This window comes from Nicotiana attenuata, chromosome 5, assembly GCF_001879085.1.
Source record: "Nicotiana attenuata strain UT chromosome 5, NIATTr2, whole genome shotgun sequence".
NCBI lineage: Eukaryota > Viridiplantae > Streptophyta > Magnoliopsida > Solanales > Solanaceae > Nicotiana > Nicotiana attenuata.
This window is the reverse complement of record NC_031993.1, coordinates 40,424,748-40,445,101: the sequence shown is the minus strand read 5'-3', so window position 1 is coordinate 40,445,101 and position 20,354 is coordinate 40,424,748.

Sequence of the window (20,354 nt, the reverse complement as noted above, 5' to 3'; positions counted from 1 at the left end):
TAACCCAATTGAAAAGAATCGAAAAACATCGAAAATCACGAAATTTGCAAAACTCGAGCCCCCGGCCCACTTCTCGAATTCCAGAAAATTTTACATCAACGGATTCCTTATCTGGCCACGAGTCTATACATATAAAGAACTCCCAAATCCGAGCCCAAATGCCCAATCAAAACCCACTTTAAAATACCAAAAATCAAGCCCTAGCTTTTCTCTCTTTTTGATTAATTTCCATAAATTTCTAGGTTAATTCTTCCATTAAATCATGTATTTAGGTCATAGAACTCACCTCCAATCACACCCAGTCGAAATCCCCTTCAATTTCCGTCCAAAAGCTCTCAAGGTTGCTCAAAAATGGTGGAAAAATACCTTAGCTCGCGGATGAAATATTATTTTAAAACCCATCTGCCCAGACCTCATTTTCGCTTCTGCGATCCAATTACCGCATTTGCGGTTTACGCTTCTGCGGAAATTATTCTGCTTCTGCAGTGCTTCACTCAACCGCCTGGACTGCTTCTGCGGACGCTGCATATGCGGACCACAATCCGCTTCTGCGGAAGTCCACCAATGGCCCAAAATCCGCACCTGCGTTCCTATCTTCGCATCTGCGGAACCGCATCTGCAGCCCCTTTTCCGCAGATGCGGAAATACCAGATACCAGCAACTAGCAGCAGTGCTACAAGTCCAAATTCATCCCGATGACCACCCGAAATCACCCCGAGGCCCCCAGGACCTCAACCAAAAGCACCAACATATCCTAAAACATCATTCAAACTTGTTCCAATCATCAAAACACATCAAACAACACTAAAATCATCAATTCTCACCGAATTCAAGCCTACGTTCTTCAAGAACTTCCGAAACACACATTTGATCAAAAACCTAACCAAAACACCTCCGAATGACCTGAAATTTTGCACGCACATCCCAAATCACATAACGAAGCTACTGCAACACTCGGAATTCCATTTCGACCCTCGGATCAAAATCTCACCTATCAACCGGAATTCGCCAAAATACTAACTTCGCCAATTCAAGCCTAATTCTACACCGGACCTTCAAAACCAATTCCGGTCATGCTCCTAAGTCACAAATCACCTAACGAAGCTAACCAAATCATAAAAACTCCGATCCGAGCTCATATACAAATAAGTCAACTCTTGGTCAAACCTTTCAAATTCAAAGCTTTCAACTGAAACTGTTCTTTCAAATTCATTCCAAATTTTCCTGAAAACCAAAACCAACGATCTACATTAGTCACAATACATAACACGGGGCAAGTCATGCCCGAGAACTGGCGATCAAAGTGCAAAAGTTCAAAACGACCGGTCGGGTCGTTACAAACACTTTGTCTCTAGTAATATTTTGTGGCTAAGAGATTAATATTGCTATAGTAATTTCAGACGTGTGGCAAAAACTCACAATTAGCTACAAAATATCGTTGTAACAATAAATTTATAGCTATTAATCCAGTTATTGCCACATGCTTTTATTACTTGAGGCAAAAATATCTATTTAGCTATAACACTTTTGTCAGAAGTAAGTTTTTGTGGCTATATAACTGCTATTGCTACAGTAACTTCAAATGCGTTGCAAAAAAAAATACGATTAGCTACGAAATTTTATTGTAGCAATAAATTTGTAGCTATTTGTGTAATTATTGCCACGACAGTTAGCAAATATAGCAAAAATTATAAATTAGCTTTGCCAATTTTATTTTGTAGCTAAATATTTTTATGAAATTTTAAATAGCCACGAAATTTTAATTTTTGTGGCTATTGTTATTTATTAGCCACGATGTTCATACATGTAGCTAAGAATTTGTAGCTATATATACATAATGTTGTAGTGTAGGTTTGTTTAAATAGTAGGGCTTTGAAGACCTTATTATACTAAAAAAAATATACGAAATACACAAGCAAATACTAAAAATATACGAATTGCACAATCAAATACATGTATATAGATGAATTATTTAGAATTATATGGGTGATACTACAAAAAAAAAGGCTGGAAATACGTAAAAAAAAATAAAAGAAAAGCTTTATGGGAAATAGGGTTTGAACCTTTGAGATCTTCCATGCATTGAGAAGACAAATATTAAATGGTGGGAGAGAATATTCAAAATTAACTGAAAGGGTATTATCGGTATAGAAATACGTCTGAAACCCTAATTGGGGCATAAAGTTACCTAAATGACCCCATTTGGATCAATCTGGCAAAAAACGGTGTAGATATGGCCAAATGAAGAGATTATGTACATAATACGTGCGATATGTTCAGCAGAAACTACAGTTGATAGCGCGCCTGTCATCACTTTCAAGAATGATGTGAGAAATTCCAATATCTTTTGTTTGCAAGGCAGCAATAGGTCTTTAATTAGAGCAGTCAAAGTTTCAAGAAGATCAATATCTTATAAGTATCATAACTCTTCACACTTAGCAATAAGAGCACCAAAGACAGGTCTGTTATTTTAAAATTGACCCGTCATCATTAAACTTGGAAATTGGTTTTGGGGTTTTGGCTCTTATAGGTATTTGTGAATTTATCCCCATTTATAATGAGATATTTAAGGTGGCTCTCCATGAATTTAATCATTAAGGGCCTTCTAATACTAGGATACATACTAATATTATTGGGTTTAGGTATAGCCTTTCATCAGTTTTTCCGTATTTGAAGCTCTTATCATATATTGTTCGTTCAAGATTTTGTGAGCCTGAATAATTGAAGGGTTGACCTTTTTACTACAACAAAAAATAATGAACTATAAATAAACTCATGATTCTTTATCTATTTGGTCATAATTGTAGTTGGATGATAACAAATCAAAATGGTATACGGATTTGCTTCGAGTTGATTCTCCTGTTCCTTTATTTCGCCAATAAGTGATGTGTATGTTTTTCTTTTTCTTTATCAAAGTACTCTGAAGCACGAAATGTTAGAAAAAAAAAATCCTAAAAAGAGGGGTGAAAACTGGCTTTGATATTTTCTATAAGAACAGAAACAGTAAGAAAAGAAGAGATAGAATCCTGATGATACTGTATTCGTTTTGGAGAAGCACCGGGACTTTTTCGTATATATATAGAAGATTTTATCTTTATTTGTCCGATTTATCTAAGTTTTTCTATTTACAGAAAGTAACTAAATTTTGTTACAAAAATATATACAAACCCAGTTGTTTACCCTTAAAATTGGATAACAATTAAACTTATAAGTGGTTTTAAGGATACGTGAATTCACTTGGCACAAACTGAGAAATATGAGAATTAATGTTAGAAATTAACTGTAAAATAAAGTAAACCAATGTAATGAACGGTTATGGCCCTCGAGCTGGATCGCCCTCGAACCAATTGAGTATGCTAAATTAAAGTATGAACTGAACAACAGATCTTTAAGAGAGAAAATGTAATATATTGCTTTGTTATGCGTGAATATCATGGTTACAAAGTGTCACGACCCGGATTTCCACCCTCGGGAGTCGTGATGGCGCCTACTAGTACGAGCTAGGCAAGCCAATTAATTTCACAATATACCCTTGTTACTCAGTTTATATTCATTAGCAGTTTAAATAATAATAATAACATTTAAACAGCGGAATTTAACATAAGCGGAAGAAAGAAGCCATAAGATATCTGAACCTCGACTACTCAGAACTGGTGTCACAGTATCACAGACGGTCTAAGATTTACTACATACAAAGTCTGAAGAAAATATCAATACACTGTTTCTGAATATATGGAAAATGAAACAGGAAATAAGGATAGAGGAGACGCCAGGGCCTGCGGACGCCTGCAGGTCTACCTTGGACCTCCGCGCGAACTGAAAATAGCCTCCAACCTACCGTTCGAAGTCAACAGCACTGGGATCTGCACAAAAGATTGCAGAGTGTAGCATCAGCACAACCGACCCCATGTGCTGGTAAGTGTCTAGCCTAACCTCGGCGAGGTAGTGACGAGGCTAGAGCAGACTACCATATAAACCTGTGCAGTTCAAATATATATATATAGCGAAAAAGAGACACAGAGATAACTAGTCAAAATGGGAGGGGAACATGTTGTGGGGGAGATAACAATTCCGAATAGAAAGACATTAAATAAACGAAAGAAATAACATAACTCAGATATCAACAAGAATCAGAATTAAATAAATGCACGGCATCACCCTTCGTGCTTTTACTCTCGTCCTCACTAAAGCAATCATATAATAAAAATGTGCACGGCATCACCCTTCGTGCTTTTACTCTCTTTCCTCACCATATAATCAATAAAATCGGCACGGAATGGTACATCGTGCGGCACGGCATCACCCTTCGTGCTTTACACTCTTTCCTCACAATAATCAATAAATCGGCACGGAATGGTACATCGTGCGGCACGGCATCACCCTTCGTGCTTTACACTATTTCCTCTTAATACAAACAATGCACGGCATCACCCTTCGTGCTTTAACGCTCTTCCTCATCCAAATAACAATCACAAACAATAGGGCAAGGGAATAAATGAAATTGCAATAAAGATCCCGGCAAGGGAACAACATTTCAACAAATAAATCCCGGCAAGGGAACAACATCAATAATATCAACATCCCGCCAAGGGAACAACATCAATAATATCAAAATCTCGACAAGGGAGAAAACAAATAAATCAATAATAGCCCGGCAAGGGTGTCAACATGATAACTTCTTTCCTTTCTCACTTTTACTTCACAATTCACTTCATAACTCGAGCCAATGCTCTAGAGATTCAATTATCGCTTACTCTTTCACAATTCGTTATATAACTTGAGCCAACCCTCCTCAATGTTCAAAAGTCACAATTCCTTACACAAACTTTACACAACATATAGAAACCATCACCAAGGCATGAAAGATACAACGAAGTCATGAAAATCATAACATAAAGACTCACGGGCATGCTAGACACCAACGTATAGATACTCGTCACCATGCCTATATGTTGTACTCAACAATTAACACTTAACAAAATAGGACTCAACTCCTAATCCCTCAAGCTAAGGTTAGACCAAACACTTACCTCGAACTTCCACGGCCAACTCAATCCTCAAACGCCGCCTTTCCTTTCGAATTCGGCTCCAAATCAATTGTATCTATACATAATCGACATAATAACATCAATATATGCTAAACAACCCAATCCCAATACTTAATTATAGCTTTCTAATCATTCTTCCCAAAAAGTAAAAAATTGACCCCGGGCTCGCTTGGTCGAAACACGAGGTTCGGACCAAAACCCGATCACCCATTCACCCACGAGCCCGAATATATAATTTGTTTTGAAATCCGACCCCAAAACGAGGTCAAATTTCCAAATAATCAAAAAGCCCTAACTCTACCCAAATCCCTAATTTTCTACCCTTAATATCATGTTTTAGGCATAGAAATCTAGTGGGTGTTAATGGAAATTGAAAAAAATGAGTCTAAGATTACATACCTATGAATTGGTGGTGAAATCCCCTTTCAAAAATCGCCCAATTTGGAGTTTAGAGAAGAAGTTATGAGTTTTGGTGAAAATCCCGTAATAGCTACTGTTCTGGTCTTTCGAAATAACTGGGCGAAATTGGTCATCGCGTTCGCGATGAGTTAGGTCTGGCAGACCTTCGCGTTCGCGGAAGATGGCTCGCGTTCGCGGAGCTTTGGCTTCTCAAGCCTACGCGTTCGCGGGCCAGTGGCCGCGTTCGCGATGCACAAAATGGTGACCCCTCCCCAGGCCTTTACCTTATGCATTCGCGAGTGCATGGATGCGTTCGCGCGTTCGCGAAGGGTCTCCCCTCCTCAGCCTCGCGTTCACGTCTCAAGCTTCGCGTTCACGAAGAAGAAATCTGGCACCAGGGAGATTTGCCTTACGCGTTCGCGAGAGGGACCACGCGAACGCGAAGAGTAAAATCCCTGGGCACTAAACAGCAAAAACCTGCAACTTTTTGAGTTCCAAAAACCTTCCGAAACACACCCGAGCCCTCGGGGCTCAAAACCAAACATACGTACTAACTCAATAACATCATACGAACTTATCCGTGCGATCAAATCGCCAAAATAACCTCAACAACAATGAATTAGACCTCAAAATCAATGAAATATTTCAAAACATCTTAAAACATCTAATTTTGCAATTTAGGCTCGAATCACGTCAAACGGATTCCGTTTCTTACCAAACTTCACAAAATTTTCTTAAACCACATATAAGACCCGTACCGGGCGCCGGAACCAAAATACGGGCCCGATACCAACATGTTCTGATCAAAATTCATTTCCAAATCCTTTAAACAATTTCAAAAAACAATTTTTTTTAAAAGTTTATTTCTCGGGCTTGGGACCTTGGAATTCGATTCCGGGCATACACCCAAGTCCCATATTTTCCTACGGACCCTTCGGGATCGTCACATCACGGGTCCGAGTCCGTTTACCCAAAACGTTGATCGAAGTCAAATTAATTCATTTATAATCAAAATTTATCATTTTTCACAGGTTCTCTCATTTAAGCTTTCCGGCTACGCGCCCGGACTGTGCACGCAAATCGAAGCGATGCTAAAAGAGGTTTTTAAAGCCTCGGAATAAAGAATTCAATGTAAAAGCAAGTGATGACCCTTTGGGTCATCACATTCTCCACCTCTAAAACAACTGTTCGCCTTCGAACGGACAGAAGAAGGAAGTACCTGAGTCGGGGAAAAGATGGGGATAACGGCTCGCATATCGGACTCGGACTCCCAGGTCGAGGCCTCAGGAGGTTGACCTCTCCACTGAACACGAACAGAAGGAAAACTCTTCGACCTCAACTGACGAACCTACCGGCCTAGAATGGCTACCGGCTCCTCATCTTAAGATAAGTCCTTGTCCAACTGGACAGTGCTGAAATCTAACACGTGGGATGGATCGCCGTGATACTTCCGAAGCATGGACACATGAACACTGGATGCACGGCTGATAAGCTCAGCGGTATGCAAGTCTATAAGCTACCTCTCCCACTCGATCAAGAATCTTAAACGGACCAATGAACCTAGGGCTAAGCTTGCCTTCTTCCCAAATCTCATCACGCCCTTCATAGGCGACACTCGAAGCAATACCCGCTCACCGACCATGAAAGCCAAATCTCGTACCTTGCTATCGGCATAACTCTTTTGCCTGGACTGAGCTGTACGAAGCCTATCCTGAATGATCCTGACCTTGTCCAAGGCGTCCTGAACCATATCCGTAGCCAACAACCGAGCCTATCCCGGCTCGAACCATCCAATCGGAGACCGACACCGCCTACCATATAAAGCCTCATAAGGAGCCATCTGGATACTCGACCGGTAGTTGTTGTTGTAGGCAAACTCCACTAAAGGCAAAAACTGATCCCACGAGCCTCCAAAGTCAATGACACAAGCTCGGAGCATATCCTCCAAAATCTGAATAATCCGCTCGGACTGCCCATCTGTCTGGGGATGAAATGCTGTGCTCAACTCAACCCGTGTGCCCAACTCTCGCTGAACTGCTCTCATGAAACGCGAGGTAAACTGCGTACCTCCGTCCGAAATGATAGACACGGGCACACCATGAAGGCGAACAATCTCCCAGATATAGATCTCAGCTAACCTCTCAGAAGAATAGGAGACTGCCACAGGAATGAAATGCGCTGACTTGGTCAGCCTATCAACAAACCCATACTCCGTCGAACTTCTTCCGAGTCTGCGGGAGTCCAACAATGAAATCCATAATGATCCGCTCCCACTTCAACCCGGGAAGCTCAATCCTCTGAAATGAACCACCGGGCCTCTGATGCTCGTACTTAACCTGCTGACAATTCAAACACCAAGCCACATATGCAACGATATCCTTCTTCATTCTCTACCACCAATAATGCTGCCGTAAATCCTGGTACATCTTCGCGGCGCCCGGATGAATAGAGTACCGGGAGCTATGGGCCTCCTCTAAAATCAACTCCCGAAGCCCATCCACATTAGGCACACAAACTCGACCCTACAATCTCAAAACTCCATCACCATCTAAGGTAACCTGCTTGGCACCTCCGTGCTGCACTGTGTCTCTAAGGACACACAAATGGGGATCATCATACTGCCGATCACGGATACGCTCCAATAAAGAAGAATGAGTGTCCGTGCAAGCTAACACACGACTGGGCTCAGAAACATCCAACCTCACGAACTGATTGGCCAAAGCCTGAACATCCAAAGCAAGAGGTCTCTCACCGACCGGAATATAAGCGAGACTGCCCATACGGCTGACTTCCTACTCAAAGCATCGGCAACGACATTGGCCTTTCCCGGATGATATAAGATGGTGATATCATAGTCTTTCAACAACTCCAACCACCTCCTCTGCCTCAAATTCAACTCCTTTTGCTTGAACAAATACTGAAGACTCTTGTGATCCGTGAACACCTCAGAACTGGTGTCATAGTATCACAGACGGTCTAAGATTTACTACATACAAAGTCTGAAGAAAATATCAATACACTATTTCTGAATATAAGGAAAATGAAACAGGAAATAAGGATAGAGGAGACGCCAGGGCCTGCGGACGCCTGCAGGTCTACCTTGGATCTCCGGGCGAACTGAAAATAGCCTCCAACCTACCGTCCGAAGTCAACAGCACTAGGATCTGCACAAAAGAGTGCAGAGTGTAGCATCAGCACAACCGACCCCATGTGCTGGTAAGTGTCTAGTTTAACCTCGGTGAGGTAGTAACGAGGCTAGACCAGACTACCACATAAACCTGTGCAGTTCAAATATATATACAGCGGAAAAGAGACACGGAAATAACCAGTGAAAATGGGAGGGGAACATGCTGTGGGGGAGATAACAATTCTAAATAGAAAGACATTAAATAAACGAAAGAAATAACATAACTCAGATATCAGCAAGAATCAGAATTAAATAAATGCACGGCATCACCCTTCGTGCTTTTACTGTCGTCCTCACCAAAGCAATCATATAATAAAAATGTGCACGGCATCACCCTTCGTGCTTTTACTTTCTTTCCTCACCATATAATCAATAAAATCGACACAGAATGGTACATCGTGCGGCACGGCATCACCCTTCATGCTTTACACTCTTTCCTCAAAATAATCAATAAAATCGGCACGGAATGGTACATCGTGCGGCACAGCATCACCCTTCGTGGTTTACACTCTTTCCTCACAATACAAACAATGCACGACATCACCCTTCGTGCTTTAACGCTCTTCCTCACCCAACCAACAATCACAAACAATAGGGCAAGGGAATAAATGAAATTGCAATAAAGATCCTGGCAAGGGAACAACATTTCAACAAATAAATCCCGGCAAGGGAACAACATCAATAATATCAACATCCCGGCAATGGAGATAACAAATAAATCAATAATAGCCCGGCAAGGGTGTCAACATGATAACTTCTTTCCTTTCTCACTTTTACTTCACAATTCTCTTCATAACTCGAGCTAATGCTCTAGAGATTCAATTATCGCTTACTCTTTCACAATTCATTATATAACTTGAGCCAACGCTCCTCAATGTTCATAAGTCACAATTCCTTACACAAACTTTACACAACATATAGAAACCATCACCAAGGCATGAAAGATACAACGAAGTCATGAAAATCACAATATAAAGACTCACGGGCATGCTAGACACCAACGTATAGATACTCGTCACCATGCCTATAGGTTGTACTCAACAATTAACACTTAACAAATAGGACTCAACTCCTAATCCCTCAAGCTAAGGTTAGACCAAACACTTACCTCGAACTTCTATGGCCAACTCAATCCTCAAACACCGTCATTCCTTTCGAATTTGGCTCCAAATCAATTGTATCATACATAATCGACTTAATAACATCAATATATGCTAAACAATCCAATCCCAATACTTAATTATAGCTTTCTAATCATTCTTCCCAAAAAGTCAAAAATTGACCTTGAGCCCGCTTGGTCGAAACACGAGGTTCGGACCAAAACCCGATCACCCATTCACCCACGATCCCGAATATAAATTTTTTTTTGAAATCCGACCCCAAAACGAGGTCAAATTTCCAAATAATCAAAAAGCCCTAACTCTACCCAAATCCCTAATTTTCTACCCTTAATCTCATGTTTTAGGCCTAGAAATCTAGTGGTTTTGGCTCCTCAAGGCTACGCGTTCACGGGCCTGTGGCCGCGTTCGCGATGCACAAAATGGTGACCCCTCCCAGGCCTTTACCTTACGCGTTCGCGAGTGCATGGACGCGTTCGCGAAGGGTCTCCCCTCCTCAGCCTCGCGTTCGCGTCTCAAGCTTCGCGTTCGCGAAGAAGAAATCTGGCACCTGGGAGATTTGCCTTACGCGTTCGCGAGAGGGACCATGCGAACGCGAAGAGTAAAATTCCTGGGCACTGAACAGCAAAAACCTGCAACTTTTTGAGTTCCAAAAACCTTCCGAAACACATCCAAAACACACCCGAGCCCTCGGGGCTCAAAACCAAACATACGTACTAACTCAATAATATCATACAAACTTATCCGTGCGATCAAATCGCCAAAATAACCTCAACAACAACGAATTCGACTTCAAAATCAATGAAATATTTTGAAACTTCTTAAAACATCAAATTTTGCAATTTAGGCTCGAATCACGTCAAACGGATTCTGTTTCTTACCAAACTTCACAGAATTATCTTAAGCCACATATAAGACCTGTACAAGCCACCGGAACAAAAATACGGGCCCGATACCAACATGTTCTGATCAAAATTCATTTCCAAATCCTTTAAACAATTTCAGAAAACAATTTTCCTTAAAAATTCATTTCTCGGGCTTGGGACCTCGGAATTCAATTCTGGGCATACGCCCAAGTCTCATATTTTTCTATGGACCCTCCGGACCGTCACATCACGGGTCCGGGTCTGTTTACCCAAAAAGTTGACTGAAGTCAAATTAATTCATTTTATAGTCAAAATTTATCATTTTTCACAAATTTTCTCATTTAAGCTTTCCGACTACGCGCCCGGACTGCGCACATAAATTGAGGCGATGCTAAAAGAGGTTTTTAAGGCCTCGGAACAGAGAATTCAATTTAAAAGCAAGTGATGACCTTTTGGGTCATCACACAAAGTGATCAGAACCCCCTTTATAAAGTAGAGGAATTTTACTTATGGTACAATTGCAAATATGGAAGGAAATTCCATAATTGGCTAAATAACTGGTCCCGACTCGATAGGTGCAAATATTTCTGCCACGATCCTTGCCCGATCATGGATATCTCGGCTTTCCGTTATTCGACTTAGCAGGCTTCCTTCGATCTCGCTCGATCTCTTTCTCGCTTCGATATCGGTCACGTCTGCTCTCGATCTTGATCGGTCATTGATTCACAAGCTTAACAATCTATCTCCGTACCATGGTTTGATACGATGCGAGGCCGAGCCTTTGTCTGCCACACCAATTTTTGTTAGCTATACAATATTAGGGAAGCCTGATTTTGACCGTATACAGATAGTCCCCTCATTTTTTGGAGTGTAATGACAAGAAACGAATTGATTCTTCGAACTTGCCCTCGGTTTACCATGACGTAAGAGTTGTGACGCAAGCGGCAGAGGTGATCGAAACGTCCCATTGGTTTAGTTTCCTAGGCATTTAACCCGCGTCAATTGCCGGTCGGTCACTACCAGTATTGAACCGTCGTTGCGAAACCAATAAATAGCCACCTTCCTCATTCTTTCAAACTTTACTTTCAATTTTCGACTTCCTAATCTTCAGAGTTCTTTGCTTTCTCCAAATCTTTGTATTTTCAGTTTCCTAGGTTTCTTTTCTTGTTTCTTCGCAAAATATCCAAGCGTTCCTCCTCTGTTTTGTTCTTCCCCATTCACAAAAATGGCTAAGACCTCCAAAACTATCCCACACAAGGAAGTCGCTTCTTCGTCAAGGCCTACCGGCGCCGGAGCCACGCCGGAGCCTCCCGTAAAGGACTTCGTTCCGACGAAGTGCCCCACTGCTGCCGATTTTAAGGTGGAGAATACACCCTAGACACCGGGTCGATGTTAATCGATGTCGAGATACATATGTACCATTACCAACGATATCTTCGAGAAGGTGAAAGAGGAGTGCAACTGGGTAGGCAAAGACGTAGCAGTCCCTACCCCTAAGGAATCTATCACCACCATGTGTAGGGGTATCTAAGTGTCTATACTTACCCCTTCACAATAGGTCCCTTAGACCCCATCATCGTCGCCTTCTGCAAGAGGTACGATGTCACTCTTGGCCAAATCCATCCGTCATTCTGGAGGATCGTAATCCTCCTCCAATTTTTTGTAAATAAGATCGAGGAGCATTCTTTTACCCTCGATCATCTTATACGCCTCTACAACTCCCAACTTGATCAAGGAGGCTTGATCAAACTTTATCGTCGAGCCACCAAACCTCCTTTCTCGAGCATAGACGAGACTCGAGATCGTGGTTAGATGGGTCGTTGTCCGAATAAAAACTTCGGACCTGATCCCTGCCGAGGACATGTCGTTTCCTGAAAAATGGAACATGAAGCATAAGTATTGCTTTGCCTTTGAATATCTATCTCTGCTGTTTTACTTCTCATCTTCTCCTGATCTAAGTTTTTTGTGTTGTAACTGTGTCCGTCGTGCTAAAAGTGATCCTCGACCCAAGGCAATGGGTCGCGGGATTAGTGTCGCAAAAGTCTTACTCCGAGCGTGCTTGTATGGAGTTTTCAAAGGGTCAATGGGAGGCCCGTAACCATTGTAATCTTCTTTCCTTAGAACGGTTTCCATTCGAGCTTCGTTATTGGACTTACTCATCCTTTTCTTTTTATAGGCCTGGGGAAGGATATCGCAATGAAGCCCCCCTCTGCTGAAGAAGAGGCACTTCTCTCATCATCTGCCCCGAAGCACGGCAAAGACAAGAAAAGAAAAGAAGCTCCGAGCTCTCCAGGCCCGAAAAAGAAAAGACCAGCTAAGAGGCCCCGTAAGCCTAAGGGGAATGTCATCCGTGTAACTCTGGAGTCTGTCCAACAACTAAGGGATGAGACCGAAGATGAAGAAGAAGAAAACTCTAGGCTGGTGACTCGTGTGCGAGCTGGCACCAAGATTCAAGGAACCATTAGGCCGGCGGGAGCCAAAACTGCTTTGCCCCGACCTGATGAGCCCAAGTCAGAAAAAGCTGAAGATGCCTCACCCCGAGGTGGGAAGGCTACCGAAGAGGCGGTCGATGCTGGTGCAGAAACCAGGCTCGAGGCTCCATAGGACGGAGGCGATGCCTCGAAAGACCCACTTGAGGCAATAGAGATCGGGGAATCCCCCTCGTTCCCTCCAGTTTCTGATTCGATGATACGTGACGCTCAGGCTGCGGAGACTTGTCATTGGGAGGGAGCCCACGGAGAGGAAGATTTTTTCCGTGGTTATTTTGCTGAGGTAGAAGATGTCACCGGTCTAGGTGATTTGGATGTACCAAGGAAGAGCTCGAGTGAGGCTTCCTCGAGCTTTAAACTGACCAAATAATTCCCACCCCCTAGTGTCGATCTTGGGCATAAGCGGCCACTTATCATCTCGGTCCCAGAGGATGCTCGAGTTTTCTCTACCCCCGTGGGGGTGGATAGCTATCTTTGATGCTTGGTCATTGAAGAGGACCAAGCCAAGATGGATGAAGTGGAAGTTGCTTTCTTGTTCAACGAGGCCCAGCACGCTCTGAACCGGGTAAGTTCGAGGGTTATTCCATTATCTCTTTATGACTTTGAATCGTAGATATGTAACGACCCGACCGGTCGTTTTGCTTTTTTAAAACCCCGTTCCCCTAAATAAAACTTTCCGCACTTGCTTTAACTAATTCACGACCTGCGGGGATGGTTTGTTCGGGTTTTGGAAGAGTTTGGGTTGAAATAGGCTCATATGATTCCTTAAGATTTTCTTAAAAGGCTAAGTTTGACTTTGGTCAACATTTTTAGCAAACGGGCCCGAATTTGTGTTTTGACGGTCCCGGAGGGTCCGTAGGAAAATATGGGACCTGAGCGTATACCCGAAATCGAATTCCGAGGTCCCTAGCCCGAGTAATGAATTTTTATTGGAAATTGTTAAACTGAAATTCTAAGGATTTAAAGAAACTAAATAATGATTGATCACATTGATATCGGACTCGTATGTTGGTTCCGGAGCCCGGTACAGGTCCAATATAACATTTAAGACTTGCCCGCAAAATTCGGTGTCAATCCGAGTAGTATAAGCACGTTTCGGCACGTTAGAAGTGGATTGAAGAACTTGAAGTTCATAAGTTTGATTCAATTGGTTTTAGGGGGTGATTCTTATATTTAGAGTTATTTCGGGCATTCCGAAGGTTTGAGCGGGTCCGTTTCATGATTTCAGACTTGTCGGTATGTTCGGGCGGGGCCCGGGAGCCCCGAGCGTCAATCGGACGAGGCTCGAGTGAAGTTGGAAAATTTGAGAAGGGCTGAAGCTTCAGTTGTTGTCATCATCACTTGCTTTTAAATTAAATTCTATGTTCTAAGGCCTTAAAAACCTCTTTTACCTTCACCTCAATTTGCGTGCGCAGTCGGGCGTGTAGCCGGAAAGCTGTTATGTGAAAAATCTGTGAAATATTGAAATTTTTACTTAAAATGCATCTAAGTTGACTTTGGTCAACATTTTTGGTAAGCGGACCCGGACCCGTAATTTGACGGTCCCGGAGGGTCCGTAGGAAAATATGGGTCTTGGGCGTATGCCCGGAATCGAATTCCGGGGTCCCTAGCCCGAGAAATGAATTTTTAAAGAAAATTGTTTTCTGAAATTGTTTAAAGTATTTTGAAATGAAACTTGATTGGAACATGTTGGTATCGGGCCCGTATTTTGGTTCTGGCGCCCGGTAGAGGTCTTATATATGATTTACGACGTTTCTGTAGAACTTGGTGAAAAACGGATGTCATTTGACGTGATTAGGACCTAAATTGAAAAGTTGATGCTTTATGAAGTTTGAGAAAAATCCTTTGATTTTGAGGTTTAATTCGTTGTTATTGAGGTTTGTTGGCGATTTGATCGCACGGATAAGTTCGTATGATGTCATTGAGTTAGTACTTATGTTTGGTTAGGAGCCCCGAGGGCTCGGGTGTGTTTCGGATGTCTTTCGGAAGGTTTTGGACTTATAAAAAGTTGCAGGTTTTCTGCTATTCAGTGCCCAGGGATTTTGTTCTTCGCGTTCGCGTAGGCCCACTCGCGAACGGGTAAGGCAAGTATCCCAGTTGCCCAATTTCTTCTTCGCGAACACGAAGCTCGAGACGCGAACGCGAAGCTGAGGGGGGAGACCCTTCGCGAACGCGTCCCTGCACTCGCGAACGCGTAAGGTTCTGAGGAGGGGTCACCAATTTGTTCATCGCGAACGCGGCCACTGGTACGCGAACGCGAGGGCTCGAGGGGTTAAAGCTCCGCGAACGCGAGACCTATGTCGCGAACGCGGAGGTCTTCAGGCCTGACTCATCGCGAACGCGATGTGTCTGTCACGAACGCGAAGAACATTTTTGCCCAGTTATTTTAATGTCTCAAGAACAGAACACTTACGGGATTTTCATAAAATTTCATAAACCTCTTCTTCTCCAAAGCTCTTAGGCGATTTTTGAAGCATTTCCTCACCATAATCTCTTGGGTAAGTAATCTTTAACTTGTTTTCTTTCATTTTTATCAACACCCACTAGATTTCTAGGCCTAAAACATGATATAAAGGGTAGAAAATTAGGGATTTGGGTAGAGTTAGGGCTTTTTGATTAATTGTGATCTAGACCTCATTTTGGGGTCGAATTCTGGAAATAATTATATATTTGGGCTCGTGGGTGAATGGGGGATCGGATTTTGGTTTGAACCTCGTGTTTTGACCAGCGGGCCCGGGGTCGATTTTTGTGTTTTTGGGACGAATGATTAGAAAGCTATAATTAAGCATTGGAATTGGATTGTTTAGCATTTATTGATGTTATTAAGTCGATTATGTATAGACACGATTGTGTTGGAGCCGAATTCGAAAGGAAAGGCGGTGTTTGAGGATTGAGTTGGCCGTGGAAGTTCGAGGTAAGTGTTCGGTCTAACCTTAGCTTGAGGGATTAGGAGTTGAGTCCTATTTGCTATTTGCTTCTTTTTGAGTACGACGTATAGGCATGGTGACGAGTATCTATATGTTGGAGTCGAGCATGACCATGAGTCTTAAATTGAAATTTTTGTTGTATTCTTAAATGATACTACGGATGCTTTAATTGATGATTCTCGATATTGAGCAAGGATTAAGTTTGTTTTCATGGAAATTACTTATGATTTGAATATTGGTGTTAGCTGGGATTAATAGGGGTTGAATTAAGATTGGTTATAGCTGATTCTCCCTTGCCGGGGCGTATTTTCTTTTATTGTTGATCCCTTGCCGGGATAGTGTAGTTTATTGTTGATCCCTCGCCGGGACACTTGGTGTGGTTGTTGCTAAAGGCATATATTTATTATAAATACGGATCGGGTTGCACGCCGCAACAATATTATAAATATGGATCGGGTTGCACGCCGCAACAATATTATATTACATTGGATCGGGTTGCACGCCGCAATAATATTATATTGGATCGGGTTGCACGCCGCAACAGTGGTAAATGTTAGGAGATCGGGTTGCGCGCCGCAACTGTATTACTATTTTTTTGTTGTAGATTCTGAGCTGTTCTTCCATATCTCTCTTTAGTTCCTGCTAAATTGACATGTTCCCCGTAGTATGTACCCCCTCCCATTTAAACTGTTATTTCTGTTATTTTTCGTTGTATATTATATAACTGCACAGGTATATCTGGAGTCTGGTCCTAGCTTCGTCACTACCTCGCCGGGGTTAGGCCAGACAATTACCAGCACATGTGGTCGGTTGTGCTGATACTACACTCTGCACTATGTGCAGATACCGGAGCAACATTTGGGCAGAAGCACTTGGGGAGCCAGCCTTCAGTCTAGAGATCCCGAGGTAGTCCTGCAGGCGTCCGCAGGCCCGACGTCTCTTCTATCTACTTATATGTTCTGTTTTCATTTGTATCCGAGGCAGACTGCATCTTTTTTCTTCAGACATCTGTATGTAGTATTCATAGACAGTCCGTGAATTTTGTGGCACTGGTTTCTGGGTAGAGACACGTTGGCATTTTCACATTTAATTTGGTATTATAACAGTCTAAGTCTTCCGCTTGATTTTATCTTCCGTAATTATTTTAATGTTAATCGCCTATTTATTTTTAGTTGTTAAAAGGGATTAAAATGAACGAATTAAGATTTCTGCATTTTGTGGGTTGCTTTGCTTCTACGAGTAGGCGCCATCACGACCCCCGAGGGCGGGAAATCCAGGCCGTGACAAGTTGGTATCAGAGCTCTAGGTTACATAGGTCTCACAATTCACGGACAAGCTTAGTAGAGTCTGGGGGATCGGTACGGAGACGTCTGTATTTATCCCCAGAGGATACCGAGTTAGGAAAACTTCACATTTGTTCTTTCTTGTCGTGCGGTTTGGTTTCTCAATGCTAATTGAACTTCTACTCTGTTCTTTCGCAGATGGCAAGAACACGCGCTTCCTCATCTACCGATCAACAGCCCGAGCCCCCAGCAGCAGCTCCCACGAGGGGCAGAGGGCGAGGCCGAGGCCGTGCTAGAGGCCGAGGCAGGGGCAGAGCTCAGCCCAGAGCAACAGCACCAGCGGCGGAGCCTCAGGTTGATTTTGAGGATGAGGTTCCGGCCCCAGCGGTTCCGGTGGGCCCAGCTCAGGCCCTAGAGGGGTTTATTGCTACCCCAGATCTTCAGGATGCTCTGGTCCGTCTAGTGGGCCTTATGGAGAGTGTCACCCGAGCAAGTCTACTTCCTGTAGCACCAGCCGTCTCTCAAGCTGGAGGAGGAGCCCAGACTCCTGCTACTCGCACTCCGGAGCAGGTAGCTCCCCAGTTTCAGACTCCAGCAGCTCAGCCAGTTGGAGCAGTTCAGTCGGGTGTGGTAGCTCAGACCGGTGATGGTGCAGCTATGTCTGCCGATTCTTTGTGGAGGTTGGATAGGTTCACCAAGCTCTTCACCACTACTTTCAACGGTGCATCTACTGAGGATCCCCAGGATTATCTAGACAGCTGTCACGAGGTTCTTCGGAACATGGGGATAGTTGAGACCAACGGGGTCGATTTTGCCACATTTCGCTTGTCTGGATCCGCCAAGACTTGGTGGAGGGATTATTGCTTAGCTAGACCAGCAGGATCGCCAAGCTTGACCTGGGAGCAGTTCACGCAGCTATTTCTGGAGAAGTTTTTCCCTATCACACAGCGAGCGGCCTATCGGAGGTAGTTTGAGCGCCTCCAGCAGGGATCCATAACTGTCACCCAGTACGAGACCAGATTTGTTGATTTGGCTCGCCATGCTCTTGTCATACTTCACTGAGAGGGAGAGAGTGAGACGGTTCATTGATGGACTCATTCAGCCGATTCGTCTTCAGATGGCTAGGGAGGCTGGGAGTGAGATATCTTTCCAGGAGGCGGCCAATGTGGCCCGGAGACTTGAGATGGTTTTATCACAGGGGGTGGTTATAGGGCAGACAAGAGGCCCCATTAGTCAGGCAGATTCAGTGGTGCCTCGTCTGGAGGTAGGGATTCATATGGTAGAGGCCATCCTCCTAGGCCCTTTCAGTCATCACTTCAGGTTTCTCACGGTGCCTCAGGTGGCCGTGGTTCTCATATGCAGTATTCTGATCAGCAGCCCTACAGTGCACTACCAGATCGTATCAGTGCACCGCCGCTCCAGAGCTTTCGGGGTTGTCATTCAGGTCGCCAGGGTCAGTCTCATTTCCTCAGCCGCAACACTCAGGAGGATGTTATGAGTGTGGTGAGTATGCTCATATCAGGAGGGCTTGTCCGAGATTGGTGGGTACTCAGTCACAGCAGTAGGATTCCCGCGCTATGGTTTGGGCACTAGGTGTTCCACAGCCCGCCCAGCCAGCTAGAGGTGGGGGTAGAGGTGCTAGAGGTGGAGGTAGAGGTCCTAGAGGTGGAGCTCAGGCCGCCAGGGGTGGAGGCCAGCCAACGGCAGATCGTCCCAGAGATGTGGTTCAGGGTGGTGGGTCCTAGCCCCGATGTTATGCTCTTCCAGCCAGGCCCGAGGCTGAGGCTTCCGATGTAGTTATTACAGGTACCATTCTGGTTTGTGATAGAGAAGCTTCAATGTTATTTGACCCAGGGTCTACATACTCGTATGTGTCATCTTACTTTGCACCGTATCTGGTCATGCCTAGTGATTCATTGAGTGCTCCTGTTTATGTGTCTACACCGGTAGGTGATTCTATTGTGGTAGATCGAGTCCATCGTTCTTGTATTGTGGTGATTGGGGGTCTTGAGACTCGTGTAGATTTGTTGCTTCTGGACATGGTGGATTTCGGTGTTATATTGGGATGGATTTGTTATCACCTTACCACGCTATCTTGGACTGTTATGCCAAGACTGTGACCTTAGCCTTACCAGGTTTGCCTCGTTTAGAGTGGAGAGGGACTCATGGTCATTCTACCCGTAGTGTTATTTCTTATGTGAAGGCTCGACGTATGGTCGAGAAGGGGTGTTTGGCCTATTTGGCTTATGTTCGTGATTCTAGTGCTGAGGTTCCTTTTATTGATTCTGTGCCCGTTGTTCGGGAGTTTCCTGAGGTATTTCCTTCAGACCTGCCGGGTATGCCACCCGACAGGGATATTGACTTTTGCATTGATTTGGCTTCGGGAACTCAGCCCATTTCTATTCCGTTGTATCGCATGACCCCGCCTGAGTTGAAAGAGTTAAAAGAGCAATTGCAAGACTTGCTTGAGAAGGGTTTCATTAGACCCAGTGTTTCGCCTTGGGGTGCGCCGGTGTTGTTTGTTAAGAAGAATGATGGGTCAATGAGAATGTGTATTGATTACCGGCAATTGAACAAGGTTACAATCAAGAATAAGTATCCGCTGCCGAGGATTGTTGATTTGTTCTCTCACCTTCAAGGTGCCAGGGTATTTTCAAAGATTGACTTGAGATCTGGCTACCATCAGTTGAGGATTAGGCATCCGATGTCCCTAAGACAGCTTTCCGCACTCTGTACGGGCATTATGAGTTCTTGGTTATGTCATTCGGGTTGACAAAAGCCCCAGCAAACTTCATGGACATGATGAACCGAGTGTTCAGGCCTTATTTGGATTCGTTCGTGATAGTCATCATTGATGATATATTGATATATTCCCGCATCCAGGAGGAGCACAAGCAGCACCTTAGAGTGGTTCTTCAGACTCTGAGGGATAGTCAGTTATATGCTAAGTTCTCGAAGTGTGAGTTATGGTTGAGTTCACTTGCATTTCTGGGTCATGTTGTATCAGCAGAGGGTATTCAGGTGGACCCGAAGAAGA